Below are 17,249 nucleotides of genomic sequence, written 5' to 3' on the forward strand. Positions count from 1 at the left end.
TAACAGGGTAAATGGGCTCTTCCAATAGTGCTGGTGTCACAATCACCACAAGGCAGTGGCACTTGCCAAACGGACCACTCCATGTTCATCCCTTTTTAAAAAAAAAAAAAATACAGGTATGGGATCCGTTATCCGGAAACCCATTATCCTGAAATCTCCGAATTACAGATAGGCTCCATTTTATTTGAATAATCCAAATTAAAAAATAAAAAAATGATTTCCTTTTTCTCTGTAATAATAACTCATGGGTCGACCTCAGTGACAAAGATGAGCTTGATTTATTAGCATGATTTATTTGGCATGATCACAGCAACATTTTCCCAACTTGATAAAGGACCACTATGTCTGAAATGTTGCTGTGATCATTCCATAAGAAAAAATAATTACAGTTTATATATATATATATATCTCCAAATAAGAAAAAGGCAGCACTCAAATTTTTCAAAAAATAGTGTATTAAAAATGACAAAAGTTCACAATATTGCTCCATACATGACCTATTAATGACAGAGTTTCCATCTGTGACCTTTCGGGCCAACATTGTGCCCTTTTTCAAGCTTAACAGGTAAACTCATATCACATGTATAAACCAAACAATTTAAATTCTCAAACAGGAAATGACAATGGGGTTACTACGTAACTAGTACAACAGCATTGTTAACCCTTACCATGCCTCCTCTGTTTTCAATCAGATCCTTAGCACAAACATCATGAATATACACTTAAGGTGGCCATACACCGAGAGATCCGCTCGTTTGGCCTTGAGGTGGGCAATATCGGGCTGATCTGATCGTGGGCCCTAGGGCCCAACAATCGGATCCTACGGTGTTCAGATCAGAGATAAGATCAAGTAGTGACGTACAAGGGCCAAGCTGTCACCTTGTCCCCTCCAGTTTGACTTGGCACAGCTTATAAATCCATGTCTGGGACTCTTGGGAGGGCCTGCCCTATAAATCAGCCAGATGTTACATGTTAAAGGGACATGTTTAGGATAATAGATAATAGCAGAAAGGGACATAATACTATAATACTGGAAGGGTCACAGATGAAGCCGTTGGTAGGGCTGAAGAAGGGAGAATGATCATTCTGCAGATGGAATTGATGGCTGAGCTGTATGCTGCTGATGGTAGGAAGGGCTGGAAACATCGCTGACGGTAGGGCCAGGTGTTTGAAGCACACGGTGGTAAAGCTTCATGTGGGCTGATATGATGCCAATGGATGACAAAAGAACAGCATTATTTTGGTTCAATTGTAACATTTCAACATTAGTACAAAGTATTGGGCAATAGTAACTCTAAATGCAGACAGGCACTGTATGGCTAATTAGCAGATTTCACTGGATGCCGTTAAATACTTGCAGTCTATGCAGTGTATTGGATAGTGGACTGATATGTACCTATTAGGTTTAAAAGGGATATCCAGTCAAATAACCAACTTCTGGGGGGGGTCAAGTTTTTTACTTGGACGTTTAAGGGGGGCCCTGGCCACCAATGTCCTTATAACGTGGTGGAGCCCTCTCCACCAATTTTTTTTTCTTACCATGTGGGGTCCTAGCCACCAATATTTTTTAATGGGGGGGCCCTGACCACAAATGTTTTTTATGGGGGCCCTGACCACAAATGTTTTTTTTATTGGGGAGCCCTGACCACCAATATTTTTTTTATTAACATGTGGGAAGCCTAGCCACCAATGTTTTTTTACTGTGTGGTGGGGGTGGACCTATAGGTGGGGCTTGCTGTGGGTGCAGCTCAGGGGGCCCAGGAAATTTTGTCGTATGGGGCCCTGCAATTTCTGATGGCGGCCCTGACGGTATGGAAAGAATTTTAAAGGGGTTGTTCACCTTCCAAACACTTTTTTCAATTCAGTTGTTTTCAGATTGTTCCCCAGAAATAAAGACTTTTTTCAATTACTTTCGATTATTTATTTTTTACGTTTTTTCCAAAATCTAAGTTTAAAGGTGAATGTCCCTGCCTCTGGTATTTCAGTCTGGCAGCTCAGTAATTCAGGCGCAGACTCTAAACTGTTACAATTTTGCAACATTTAGTTGACACATTTCTCAGCAGCATCTCTGGAGTATTAGTAACTATTGTATCAAGTCTAACAACTGCCTGTAATGAAACCCAGAGATTCTGCTCAGCAGGGACAAAGATAAGAAATGTATCAACTAAATGTATCCATTTAGAACAGTTTACAGGGTCGGTGACCCCCCTCCCAGAGCTGCTTCAGAAGGAGAGAAATGACACTTTACACTTCAATATTAGAAAAACCGTCACACATAGAAAATAGAAAGTCATTGGAAAAAGTCGTTATTTCTGGTGATCTATCTGAAAACAACTAGTTGTTTGAAGGTGAACCACCCCTTTAAGGACTGTGGATCTTAATATCAATTGGAGACCATAAGCAGAACACAGGACAGAGCTGGGGCAGTACATTTGTTACTTACTGTAGAACAAATTCCTTGGAATAAAAGGAACTGCCGGACCCATTGGAGTTTTACTTACAGATGAACGATGCCCTTTGCATGAAGATGTTGCAGGCCGCATACCATCTCTGCCGCATAGAAGCTTTATAAAAGTAGAATAAAGATTAATTTACCGACTGGAAGCCATATACTATACACAGAATCAGTGTGATAATATTACAACAAGGGACTTTCCCCAGTGTTAGACAGTACAATATGGCAGCAACACTGAGACACTTGAGCAATTGGATACATGGAGTAGAGGTGTATACCAACCACACCACAAGAACAACAACTCATCCCACACATGAACCTATTATATGTACAACATATGCACAAATCAGACCTTCCAATAGAAGTAATAGAAAATCCACTACTAAATACAACCTGGTGATTATGGCAGCAACATAACTTATCAGGAAACCCCCAGGCCCTGAGCATTCTGGATAACAGCTCCCATACCTGTACTCAAAGGATCTAAGCACAGGAGTCTGAAATACATTTTTTACTGCGTAAATGACAAGGGTTAATCAGTGCAGCATCACAGGGCAATCACGTTATTCTGCTTCTTCAATGGACACGTACATGCATGGCAGTAAAAAAATTTGACCGTTTGCTAAAAGTTCAGCTTTTAACACTACTGCACATGCACCAGCCTAAAAGAGAAGAAGTGCATGAAGAGTGCACACAGTTCCTATAAAAGTACCCTGGGTCAGAGACCAGGAACACCAGCCCAGGGGCGTAACTATTAAGGAAGCAGACGCTGCAGCTGCAGGGGGCCGCATGAGGCCCAAATAAAGAGCAATTTCAACATATATTGGTAAAACAGGACAACCTCTGGATATGTTGGTGGCCCTAAAATTAATTTTCTGTGGGGCCCAGTAACATCTAGTTACACGACTGGATCCAGCAATGATTTGCACTGTCAATACAGTGATTATAGTCTTTATAGATTCTTTTGTGCCACAATTTGAAGACATGCTTGAATGTACTGATTACAAAACCACAGAAAAGTGATATGTACTGGTGCTTCCAATGCTTATTATTCAGCACCAAGAACCCTGGTGTCTCATGGGATTCCATAATTTCAGCTCCTGCCATAGTTACGTAAGTCTAAAACATACCAAATGCTGCTATAGTAGTCAGGCCAGAATGTGTCCCCCTGACATCCCAAGACCAGGCAGTAGCAGGCAAGTGGGTTGTACACTGCCAGCAACTTTCAGACAAATAAACAGGGCAGCAGGGAACGGCAGTCAGCGAGGCAGGGGGTTGTGGTTCATTTGCAGCAATCCCTGGCACAGCCACTCACCATTTGTGCTCCAAGTGCCTTTTGTGCTCCCCTAGACCCAGCTGCTGTGCCGCTTGATGTCGCAAGCGGCGCCAGTGACGTCACACGCAATGCACCGCCGGAGGAGTGCGCTATTGAGAACCCGGAAACAGCTTTTTCCCTCTGTGAAGTCGAAGTTCTTTGCGCACAACCACACGCACACCCTGGGCTGTGCGCCATTGCGCACGCGTGCTCTTGGATGCGCACGGTTACGCACAATTCCGCACGGCGGAGCACGTGGCGCGTGAGCTGCCGGGGGGCCCAATCGCACCCCCTGCTCCCCCAGTAGTTACGCCACTGCTATGAGAGACAGCTTGTCAATAATTCAGAGTTTTTCTGGATAACGGGTTTCCAGATAACGGATCCCATACCTGTAGCTATTGATTATATTGTAGCTGTTACCTCTTGACATTATTGGAGCATTTCACATTTCCCTCTGATTTACTTCTGACAAAGTAGCTATTTTTTTAGCAGAAAGTCTATTAGTTCCTCAGGTGGCTCCCCGGCTGAATATATTTTTCTTTAGTGATTGATTTTATTGATTGAGTGTTGCAGATAAAGTTTGTATTTTCAGTATGTGTTTGGCTTTAGATTGTGGTTTAGTTTAATTGGCTAGCAATTTCCCTGTTTTGTTCCCTCCCCTATAGAACTTGTATTTGGGAAATTCTAATTTTGTTTTGCTTTGGGTTAGTACATTGGTGCTGAACAATTGTTTAGTTTCCACGTATTTTTCTTTTGTTGTGATTGCCTGTTTACTGATGCTCTTTCTTGTTGCTTGTTTAGAAAGCAAACATTTGATTGGTTGTTATGTGTTATTACGCCAAGTACAAACTTTACAACTTTTATTTTATATTTACCCCAAAATAACATTGGTTCATTTTTTTAATGATATTTTTAAGGTTAGAATTAGCAGGGTAAGTCCAGCAATCCATTTCAACCAGTCAGATGTTTGCTTATAGCTAAACATTAAATGCTCCCAGCTTATTGGTTGCTACAGGTTACTGTGCCAGTAGCATTTTTTGTCACATGACCCCAAGGTGTTTATGACAAAATGTTATATAAGCTGCAAATAGAAAAAAATTGATTTGATGGACCTCAACTATAACCTTACTAAGTATTTGCATCAATAAGTGCAGAATGTTTACATTTCTAATATGTTGCCCCTATTTCTTTTCTCATAGAAGGAGGAGGTGAGGCAAAGAGACCCCGTGTAGCAGGTACAAGATCTTTTCCTCTGCAGATCAGCAGCTACCGGCTCCATGAAGAACTTGGGAAAGGAGCATTTGGCAAGGTGAGTGATAGACCTGGAAGGATACCCTCATATTATGTGTTTCCCCTCATAGCACTCATCCTCCAGCCTTATCAGAATGATCTGGAGACTGTGTCAGTACAAGATCCTCTAATCTTTCATCTCTTCCCTCTGCCTTTCTCAGGTAATGCTGGCATCATTAGCCGACAGCAGTGAGCGTGTGGCCATTAAAATCATGCGGAAAGAAGATCAGAATAAAGAATTGATTGAAAAAGAGGCCCGAGTTCTGGAGGCAGCAAAAGGATGCCCTTACCTGTGCCAACTCCATGCAGCTTTCCAAACAGAGGTACAACATAATACTGATCCCATACAGCTTGTATGGTTTGTCTTCCTTAAGCTCAACATAAGTTTGCATAGTATGTGGGATACGTCTCATGATGATTCTCCTATTTCCCATTGCACTCTTCACTGTCCACTGTTTTGGATATTGAATTTTCTACATGGGGTTTAAGGGAGCGCTCCAAGGGTAATGAAAGTTATGATTGAAATGCTAATGATCTGGCCAAATTTGCTTCAGACACATAAAATAGCAATTGATCAATGCACATTCCCTGGCCCTATATTTACCAGTAATTCATACTTTGGGTATGTCTCATGGCAGAAGGGAACTAGGTTGGTGGGAGGGGCTGAATAATTTGGGCAGCCTGAGAGAGAGACAGTGTGGCATCTCCTCATACCTCCCATCTGAGAGGGTGTCCTATTAATAAAGCTCATAGGCTATACAAGCGTATCACAAAGGGAGGTGGGTAGCTCGGTGCTTCACCTTTAAGGTAACTTTAAGTATGTTATAGAATGGCTCATTTCAAGCAACTTTTCAGCAGAAATTTTTTCCTTTTCATATTTTTTTTAATTATATGCCTTTTTCTTCTAACTCTTTCCAGCTCTCAAATGGGGGTCACTGACCCCAACAAAAAAAACAAACACTCTGTAATGCTACATATTTATTGTTATTGCTACTTTTTATTACTTATCTTTCTATTCAGGCCTCTCCAATTCATATTCCTGTCTTTTATTTAAATCAATGCATGGTTGCTAAGGTAATTTGGACCCTAGCAACCAGATTGCTGAAATTACAGACTAGAGGGCTGCTGAATAAGAAGATAAATAAAACCACAAATAATAAAAAATGAAAACCAATTTCAAATTGTCTCATAATATCACTCTACATCTAATGTGAGGTCTACTTTTAGTGATGTTGTTCCATTATCATCTACATCCATAATATCACTGTTAGCATTCTGTTCCATGGAAAATATTACTTAAATATTATATTGATTTATGAGTGAATTTATATAACTATATTTAACAAACAACTATTTCTTATGTAACCTTAACGTAATAAATATCTGAATGAAAAGCATGAGACCGGAGGGTAATTTAATCAAACTGTTTGCTGACAATGTTTTGAGATCTACTGATCATCAGCTAAAGGTCTACTGGTAGATCCCGATCCACCTTGTGGGGCCCCCCTGCTCTACCTCATACTAAAATATCATTTAAAGGAGAACAACCCCTTTAATACTGGTCTATATGTTAGCATTGGGGCCTGGGGTAGTTGGGTTAGGAAGATTTTGTGCCTGTTTGTTTTCTGCTTTTGTTTGGAGCCCAGTTCATTATTTGTGAATTATTCTATGTGGTATTTGTATGGGGTGTTCCATCAGGAGATTCATTCTCTTCTTATTTGCCATTTATTCCAGCGGCATGCTTTCCTGGTCATGGAGCACATCAGTGGAAGAAGCCTGTGGGATCTTATTGAAGCAGGTCCTCTGAGCATGGACAGAATCACGTAAGTATCATTACATTTGTGACAGGACAATATGGGAGTAGTGAGTGGGTTTGGAGTGTGATATCAGATTACAACAAATTCATTAAATAAAATGTGTCTTTTTTTGTGTGTGCAATTACACACTCTGCACAGAAGAGTAAGGAAGTATATGGCTTCCGGTCAGTAAATTAATCTTTATTCTTCTTTTATAAAGCTTCTATGCGGCAGAGATGGTATGCGGCCTGCAACATCTTCATGCAAAGGGCATCGTTCATCTGTAAGTAAAACTCCAATGGGTCCGGCAGTTCCTTCATTCCAAGGAATTTGTTCTACAGTAAGTAACAAATGTACTGCCCCAGCTCTGTCCTGTGTTCTGCTTATGGTCTCCAATTGATATTAAGATCCACAGTCCTTAAAGGGGTGGTTCACCTTCAAACAACTAGTTGTTTTCAGATAGATCACCAGAAATAACGACTTTTTCCAATGACTTTCTATTTTCTATGTGTGACGGTTTTTCTAATATTGAAGTGTAAAGTGAAATTTCTCTCCTTCTGAAGCAGCTCTGGGAGGGGGGTCACCGACCCTGTAAACTGTTCTAAATGGATACATTTAGTTGATACATTTCTTATCTTTGTCCCTGCTGAGCAGAATCTCTGGGTTTCATTACAAGCAGCTGTTAGAATTGATACAATAGTTGCTGATACTCCAGAGATGCTGCTGAGAAATGTAACAACTAAATGTTGCAAAACTGTAACAGTTTAGAGTCTGCGCCTGAATTACTGAGCTGCCAGACTGAAATGCTGGAGGCAGGGACATTCACCTTTAAACTTAAAAAATAAATAATGGAAAGTAATTGAAAAAAGGTCTTTATTTCTGGGGAACAATCTGAAAACAACTGAATTGAAAAAGGTGTTTGGAAGGTGAACAACTTCTTTAAAATTCTTTCCATACCGTCAGGGCCGCCATCAGAAGTTGCAGGGCCCCATACGACAAAATTTCCTGGGCCCCCCGCAAGCCCCACCTATAGGTCCTCCCTCCTCACCCCACAGGTCCACCCCCACCACACAGTAAAAAAACATTGGTGGCTAGGCTTCCCACATGTTAATAAAAAATAAAAATATATTGGTGGTCAGGGCCCCCTAATAAAAAAACATTTGAGGTCAGGGCCCCCATAAAAAACATTTGTTGTCAGGGCCCCTCCCATTAAAAAATTTTGGTGGCTATGACCCCACATGGTAAGAAAAAAAAAATTGGTGGAGAGGGCTCCAGCACGTTATAAGAACATTGGTGGCCAGGGCCCCCCTTAAACGTCCATGTAAAAAACTTGACCCCCCCCAGGGCCCCACCACACAACAGGGACCACAAATGGTTAACTTTAAGGGGGCCCTGCCATACTGTACTTACTTCATTCGCTTGGCCCACCTGCTGTCAGTGAGCTGCCAACTACAGTAGAGAGGAGGGGAGCACAGGTGGCTTCATCTTCTTCCAGTGACAACATTCTCTTCCCTTATTGGTCACAGAATTTCAAGTCCCGGTAAAGCTGCATGGTGATTGGATGAGCTGGAGGGGACGTTCAAACCTCAGCTATCCAATCCCTGAGCAGCTCAACCGGGATAACTCTGTGACCAATAAGGGAAAGTAATGGACAGAAGATACCTCCCCCTGTGCTCCTGCCCTGCCTTCCAAAAGTCGGCAGCTCTCAGAAAGCAGGGGGGCCCGGCTAATCAAGTAAGTGTGGTGTGGCCAGGCCCCCCTTACCCTCGGGACTCCCTACAACTCTCCCCCCTGTCCCCCCCCTGATGGCAGCCCTGCATACCGTGACCATGGCTCAGATGTTTTATAGGTAGCTTTAGATAACACTGAAACCTATTCAGTAATGTGAGAAGCATGCATGAGTCTGTATCTATGCACTTAAATCTGCTGTGTGTCTGAAATGCTTCTTTGCTTCTAGGGAATAAAATCACCAGTATAATGATTGCAGCCCTTTCCCTTTTCTGATATTTACAGGGATCTGAAATTATTAAATGTACTTCTGACTGGAGAGGGCCATATCAAAATCATCGACTTTGGTCTAGCAGCTGAAAATCAGTTTGGCCAAAGTACTACCTGTGGCCATGCTGGAACCCTTTTGTACATGGCTCCAGAGGTAAGTGATTCAACAGAAGAATAAAGAATTTCCAATATCAGGGGTTGCTGGATGAACCCAAAGAAAGGGAATACAAAGAAGTACACTCACCTTTTTATGCAGAATTACTGTGTGTGGCAGCATAGCCTACACAGACGTACATGAGGGGCCTATGGGAGTTATAGGACTAAATCAGTCAGAAATGCTTTCAAAATATTCTTGTCCTTCTTCGTAAGGTGCTGATGAAGAAGAACTATGATGCTGGGGTAGACTGGTGGGCTTTTGGCTGTATAGTGTACAGAATGGCCACTCGCAGACTACCATTTTTTTCCGGAGAAAATCGAAATCAACAGATAAAATCCATCCTGCTTGACCAGCCAGAATATCCCGCGTGGCTTAACAGAACATTAGAAGATTTCCTGCAAAAGGTGGGTGTGAGCACTTACACAGAGGAGCTCCAAGAAAGTAATGACAGCTTCCAAGCCTCTAGCAATTCATAGCAGGCTGATTTTAAATATGTTTGGAATTATTCATGGCTGTTTTTTTCTACAGCTCCTAGAGAAGGTCCCTAAGAAGCGTCTTGGGGTCAACGGCAACATCAGAGACCATCCACTCTTTGAGCACATCGACTGGGCAGCAGTGGAGAGACGAAGCCTGAGTCCACCTCTACCTCCGGAAATAGTAAGTAATAATTAAGTCAGAAGTTGCATTTCAGTGTCTATTAAAATGACAAAAGGGAAAAATAACCAATCTCTGTAGCGGTGATGTTTGAAGGGAAATCCACTATGGGATGCAAAATTGCACCAATGCAAGCTAATTTTCACAATTTAGTGCCATAAGTACATTGTACCTGCACCCAGTATCTGATCTGTGAATCACAGAATATGGAATCCTGGGAATGTGACTAGAGGAGATCTCACTACAATACAATGTTACAGAGGTGTGAGTAGTAAAGAGGAGGGAAGGAAAGAAATAGAAGCTGCTAGCAATCACATTTACAAAACACTTTTTTGCAATCCATGTATATTGGAAATTTACATTTTATTTCATAGATTTTTTATTTGACTGGATATCCCTTTTAAACCTAATAGGTACATATCAGTCCACTATCCAATACACTGCATAGACTGCAAGTATTTAACGGCATCCAGTGAAATCTGCTAATTAGCCATACAGTGCCTGTCTGCATTTAGAGTTACTATTGCCCAATACTTTGTACTAATGTTACAATTGAACCAAAATAATGCTGTTCTTTTGTCATCCATTGGCATCATATCAGCCCACATGAAGCTTTACCACCGTGTGCTTCAAACACCTGGCCCTACCGTCAGCGATGTTTCCAGCCCTCCCTACCATCAGCAGCATACAGCTCAGCCATCGATTCCATCTGCAGAATCATCATTCTCCCTTCTTCAGCCCTACCAACGGCTTCATCTGTGACCCTTCCACCGGCTCAAATGGCGCTACAAGCAACATCATTTTGGGATCTACAGTGCCAAGAACTCCATCTGCTTCCCTCCCATTGGACTCATCTCTCTTCGGCTGAAGAGAGTTTAATATATAGTTAATAAGTTTAGATATTAGACAATAGAAAATTAGTTTAAAATTTATTAGTATAGGCTATTAAATGACACGATTGGATGATTAGATAAGTTGAGGTTATTGCAGTTGAATAACATAGGGATATAATGAATAGTTGTAAGAAATCTGCACATCCAGGGACTTGTCCGACTGCCAAATTTGGAGTCAGGAAGGAATTTTTTTCCCCATTCTCCGGCTGGAGCAATGGGTTTTTTCGCCTTCCTCTGGATTAACTAGGAGACAAGTTCAAAAACATATATATAGAGTTAAAAATTGATTATATATAAATATAGTTATGAAGTTTAGAATAAATAATATAAGAAACACAAGGACATATAGAACATAAATACACAAGACGGACGATAATAAGGACAGACCAATACAATAAGACACTAAGGTTAGAATTAACAAATAAATAAAAGTCATTAATAAGAAAATAAACTGATATGAGTATAGTTCCTAGATAAATAAGAAATAGATGACATAAGACAGTTAGTAGAACCAAATGGATAAAAAGAATAAACTGGACAGAATATGGTAAAACTAATACATAAAATATAGAATAAAATTTTACTTTAAAAGATATGGGTAGAAAGTTAAGACAGAATGAGAAGATAAATAAGTTTGTCAGTGATAGGAATAGAATAGAACTGATAAAAACATAAATGTAGATGATAAACATAGATTAATCTGATAGTATAGAATGAAAATTAATTGTGAATTACATCAATAGACTTAGAATCATCAGACCTAGAAGTTACTAGAGACAAGATAGAATAATTAGAACAATACGTTAATAATAAGAACATAAAAAAGAACATAATAAGAGTATAAGAATAGATTTAATTGATAATATAGAATATAAAATATGAATTAGACATAATGATAAGGATAAAATAAATTGTAGAGGACAGCAATAATTAGAAGTAAACAGATCAATAGAAGACAAGAATGGATTAAATTAATAATATAGAATATAAAATATGGATTATACATATAATTGTAAGGATAGAATAAATTGTAAAATTAAATTAAATATAATTAGGATAAATAGGATAGGTTAGGGACCTGCTCCAGAGCCTACCTTGACGTGGTGGCAGGCTTGATATCCTTTGGCCAAACAGATCACACAAACCCATAATGTGGCAACTCACAGAGCCTCTGGTTATAGTGAATAAGGAACCAACGTGGAAAGATTTAAAGCAGCCACTGTTTGTAGCTGTATATTTCAGGCCAGTATGGTTTCAATAATCACTTATCCACAAGCAAGAGGACAATGTATAGTCAAGGAAGTAGTTTTGGTGGGGTCCCTGCCTTATCTTCCACCCACAATGTGACTTGGACCCCACATACAAAATTTCTGCCTAATAGCATTTTACCATTTTCAGGGTTTCCTATAGATTATTACTCGACTATCCCAATTGGCCAAAGGATATAACTAAAGGGCTCTCTTTAAGGTAGATGATCAGATACAATAAAATTGTTCCAGGTAGAGCAATTCAGTTAATCCTGAGGATGCCTTCAAATGTGCTTTCTAGATATTTTTTTTAGGTGGAAAAACTAAAATAAATTGCAGCAGTTCAGACACCCTGTGATATGTATATACTGTATGTGTCTGTGCCTTAAAGTTTATCATTCATCTGAGTAAAATGGATTGTTCCAGACAATGTTTAGAAGAACAGCGTACTTTGATTAAAAAGTTTAATTTTGCTTGTGAGAGGTGATAAAGACTGTTTATTTCAAATTCCACTATTAACCTTATGCCCTCCCCCTGTCCATTTGTTACTTGTTCTTCTTCCCCTCTAGATACTTGGGGTGAACAATAGGAGAAGCTTATCTCAAGATAAAAATGTGTACCCGTGGCACGAAAATCAAATATTTAAAGCCCACTGGTGCCAGTGGTCCTTTGCCTTTGTAGGTCCGCTCTCCCTGAACTCAGAGTCGGATTAAAGGAGAAGGAAAGCTACCGAGGCATTTTATTGCCAATAGATCAGCTGCAATAGTGCAAGCTAGAATGCTATATTTATTCTGTAGAATGTTTTACCATACCTGAGTAAAAAGCTCTAGAAGCTCTCTGTTTGTGTAGGATAGGAGCTGCAGTATTACTGTGGTGTGACATCATTTCCTGCCTGAGTCTCTCCCTGCTCTGGGCTCAGATTACAGCAGAGAAGGGAGGGGGGCGGGGAAAGAGGAGCAAACTGAGCATGCTCTTGCCCAGGGCAATGAGGTTTAAGGTGAAGGCAGGAAGTCTGATACAGAAGCCCATGTGTACACAATAGAAGGAAAGAAATGCAGTGTTTCTTTTGAAAGGGGACTCAGAGCAGCATTACTTTGGGGGTTTACTGGTATATTTAGATGGACCTTTCTGATAAGGCTTATTTTGTTTTTTCCTTTCCTTCTTCTTTAAGACTAAACAGGGCCCTAGGCAAGGTAGTGCTTCTGGGCCGTCACACACTGACCCACAGACCCTTTTCAATTTTACCCCCAGATCACTTTCAAATGGCTACAGTACAGCCTGGCCAGACTGCCCCATCCCCCCCCTCACAAGCCAGTCAGACAGTCCCATTCTTCAAAAATATACTAATAAGTAATTTAAAAATTCAGCTTACAGCAGGCACTGCCACACACTTGCTGCACATACCAATCAGGCACTGAAAGATAAATAGGCAGCAAGGCAAAACACAGGTTTATATAGTCAGGAGTTCCTAACAAGATGAAGTTTGGCGCCAACTGCAGCTCTCCCTGCACACACCCAGGCTTTTATTGCCGGCTTTGGTGATCTTCCCTCATGTGATGCAATGGCGCTGTGCGTGCTGTTAGGCCTTGGTAGGCCCTGGGCAAAGAGCTGACTGGTGGACCCCCAAAACCTGGGAGCGCTCAGTGCGCCAACATTTTTTTGTGGAACCAAGCCCACTTTTGGTCACACCCCCAAATACCACACCCATTTAACACAACATAAATCAGTCCTGCCAGTATTAAATGAATAATCAGAATATTAAACGCAGATCTGTCAGTATACGACATAAAAATGGATAATTAGCATATTAACCCTAGCTGTGCCAGTATAATCACTGTAGAAACTATGAAAACTGAAGGGTGAAAACAGTAGCAGTTCCATGTATACATGATCCACTGAATTCATAGTAGGAAGGTACAGGGGCAATTCCATGTTTAAATACCCCCAGAATTCACAGTAGGATGGCACAGGGGCAATTCTATGTATAAACACCCCCCAAGGCCAGAACCCACAGCAGGAAAGAAGACAAGTAGAATTGACTCACAGATTGAGTGAAGGTGTCTGGTGTTAGTGAGCAAGTGGGACAGTCGGGTAGCGGCGCAGATCAGGAGGCACAGAAAGCACAGGCCAGAAGGGCCGCACGCTGCAACATCACCAACCTGCGATGTTAGGGGGGCCCGGCCGGAACCCAGAACAATCAACTGGTGATTTTTTTCAAGTTATCCAGGCCGGGCCCCTAGAGCTAGGCAGGTGCCTAGGGTGCCTAGCGGGTAATCCGGCCCTGATCTCAGTAAATAACTCCTACTGCTTTGCTAAGTGGAGACAAATATCGCCGCCTATGTCAAACGGGTTTTATTCTTTAATGTAAATCGCTTAGATTACGAGCAGGGAAGCGGATGCATATAGCTCATTTATATTCAAAGGGATTTACATAAGGGCATTTAAAATAAATACAATCAGACCGCATTAGAAAAAAAATGCAATTTGTCATGGCACCTGGTGACTATACCTCGTTTAAATCAATAGGTCGTCTTGTGACATAAACACATTACAGATACAAGGAAGCACTGTCGCATCTTTAGCATTTATGTAAACAAAAACAACTCCAAAGTTGTGCTTGAATGTGTATCTACTGAACAAAGCAGGTGTTTTGCTTCCATTGTTGTTATTAATCATTTTTTTTTTCATACGTTTAAAATGTGATGTGATTTACTTAGACTTTGCTAAAGCATTTGATACAGTGTCTTCAGACTAGAAGAAAAGAACTTTCATTTGAAGCAACGTAGGGGGTTCTTCACAGTCAGGACAGTGAGGTTGTGGAATGCACTGCCGGGTGATGTTGTGATGGCTGATTCAGTTAATGACTTTAATGGGGTGGTTCACCTTCAAACAACTAGTTGTTTTCAGATAGATCACCAGAAATAACGACTTTTTCCAATGACTTTACATTTTCTATGTATGACGATTTTTTCTAATATTGAAGTGTAGTGTCTTTTTTCACCTTCTGAAGCAGCTCTGGGAGGGGGGTCGCCGACCCTGTAAACTGTTCTAAATGGATACATTTAGTTGATACATTTCTTATCTTTGTCCCTGCTGAGCAGAATCCCTGGGTTTTATAACAGGCAGCTGTTAGAATTGATACAATAGTTGCTGATACTCCAGAGATGCTGCTGAGAAATTTATCAACTTAGGGCAAGGCCAGATGTGGCGTTTTTGTGGCGTTTTTAAAAATGAACAGCCAGGCGTAAATACGCATAAACTGCATTACCCCTGAAACTAATGGAAAACGCACTATGGCAATTCACACAGGGCGCTTGCAAACTAAAATCCGCCACAGGACGCCAGTATTGGCGTTTTTTTAGCAGAAACGCCAATACGTCAAGAAACTACCAAATCAATAGACTCTATGGGATCTGCACGTTTGAAACCACACTGTATGTAAATATGCAGCGCTTTTAAATATGGCGTCCAAATTCAATGAGAACAATGAGAAGTGCATGTTGGGAAAATAACCGCACGTGCTGAAAAACACATAAAAAAACGCATGTTGACGGTCGTGTGTGGTTTCAGTAGCGTATTTACGCCTGGCTGTAAAACGTAAAAACGCCACGTCTGGCCTAACCCTAAATGTTGCAAAAGTCTGCGCCTGAATTACTGAACTGCCAGACTCAAACACCAGAGACATTCAACTTTAAACTTAGATTTTGGAAAAACAGTAAAAAATAAAAGACGGAAAGTAAATAGAAAAAAGTCTTTATTTCTGGGGAACAATCTAAAAACAACTGAATTAAAAAAAGTGTTTGGAAGGATGATTTATTGAATGGACATAACATCAAAGGCTATTGTGATACTTAACTCTACAGTTTTTTTTTATCATTCTTTATTTAGGATATTTAATTACAAAACAACATAGAATAGGGAGGAGAGTACAAAAGGCAAAAAGGGTAGGGTAAGGGACTCGGGAATCTATTTACATAATCATACATATTCATTTGGAGGGGTTGAACTTGATGGACTTTGTCTTTTTTCAACCAGATTTAACTAAGTAACTAAGAGCCATGCCAATTAGTTTTGAACATGTGAAAAAAAATGTAGTAAAGGAAAGTACTTTTCTCTTTGGCTTCACTTGGGACTCCGGCATGATGGGGATGAACAGCAGAAGAGTGCGCTGGAAATTACATAGAGATGGGATCATGGAGTTGAGGTTCTGTGCCTTGTTAGATAAAACCAAAGGACCAATACATATACTGTATAAATATGTTGGTAGTATCTGTCAGTAATGTGCCAGTTTATGTTCTGGTGCCACTGTTATTATGAATGTATGTATTGTTGGTCTGTGCATAGGGTGACCAATTTTCTAGGGAAAAATACTGTTCTCCATCACCATCCTACCACCTGCTGGCTGCCTGTTAGCTGTTTGTGGAAACATTAGCTGGCAGAAGGGACTAGGAAGATGGCCGTATGGTAGTTATGTTACTGGAGTTTGTTGTATTGGATTGAAGGGCCTCGCATTTCATATTCACCTTAGGCCCCATAGTTTGTTCATATGGATAAGGGAAACAAAATCTTGATTTAGGTGAAACTTTGAAAAAACGTTATAAAAAACAAAAACAAACAAACCCGGAATTCAGAATTGCCATGTCTTTTTGAGAAACTGTAAACAGAGGCACGTATGACAAATGGCAACACAAGTAGGACCAAGGCTTAGTCTCATAAAGTTCCCACACCTGCAGGACTGAGCACCACATTTAGATCTCATGAGAACTGGGAAGCTGTCCCAGTGACCACTTGCAAAGATGTTTTACATCTGGACACATTGGTAAAGGAATGAAGGTGTTGAAACTAGAAATTAAAGGCAGCGAAGCATCAAGTCCTTCTTCAAGGAAGTCTGTGAAATGAAGCTTGCATAAATCTGGGTGGAGGACTAGACTCTCTGCAAGATCTTGTTGTAACAGAAGGTGAATTTAATCATCTGTCACAATGGGTGGCTCCTGTTTTATCTTCCGGTTGGCCCTGATAACAACAATATACACCAGGTTAAAGAGACAGAGTAGTACTAAAGCAAATTATTTGATTATCAGTAGATCTGTGCTTCTTGCCTTGAGCTTGGGAAGTTTTTAATTGTACAGTTTAATGACGCAACGAGGGACAACCTTCATTATTATAACAGTGAGAAATACTTTTCGATAGAAACTGTATTGGGTTGTGGGCTTGAGTTTCTTAATAAGAGTCAATCCTGCTGTACTACCCATTTAAAAGGATGGGGTCTCCTTTATGCATTAAGCAAACAAGAACCAAAGCATGCCAAAATCCAAACAATTAAAATGAACTCTATAGTTACAAATGTATTTGCATGATGCATTGCTTAAGCATTGGGGAGTGTTGTTCACTTGTTGAAGACTAAACATCAGACAGAAAGTCCCACAGACAAACAGTAACTGAAA

This window comes from Xenopus laevis, chromosome 9_10S (assembly GCF_017654675.1).
Source record: "Xenopus laevis strain J_2021 chromosome 9_10S, Xenopus_laevis_v10.1, whole genome shotgun sequence".
Lineage (NCBI taxonomy): Eukaryota > Metazoa > Chordata > Amphibia > Anura > Pipidae > Xenopus > Xenopus laevis.